Source organism: Brassica oleracea, chromosome C8, assembly GCF_000695525.1.
Source record: "Brassica oleracea var. oleracea cultivar TO1000 chromosome C8, BOL, whole genome shotgun sequence".
Lineage (NCBI taxonomy): Eukaryota > Viridiplantae > Streptophyta > Magnoliopsida > Brassicales > Brassicaceae > Brassica > Brassica oleracea.
The window spans coordinates 17,689,525-17,689,871 of NC_027755.1; positions in this window are offsets into that span (position 1 = coordinate 17,689,525).

The following is a 347-nucleotide window of genomic DNA, read 5'->3' on the forward strand; positions in this document are numbered from 1 at the left end:
AAGTAAAATTTGCTAGACTTTAGAGACTTTGTAAAACTTTCATTATAAATGTCATTTCATAAAATAAAAACACCAAATCAAAGACATAAAGCAATAAGACAATGTGATTCGAAAAACTAGTCCTTTAGACAATCAGAAGTTTCAAAATCCATTTGGTCATCCTTGTTGTCCCTGTCCGATTCATCATCAGCATCGTACCCATATCCTTTGTTATCATGATCGTTTTCTTGGATCATATTTGCCTCCGGGTTCTTGTTCTTGATACTCTCTTGATAGAGTTCGCACAAGTGCTTTGGAGTTCTGCAGTTCTTGGCCCAATGATTGTCCATCCCGCATCTGTGACATAA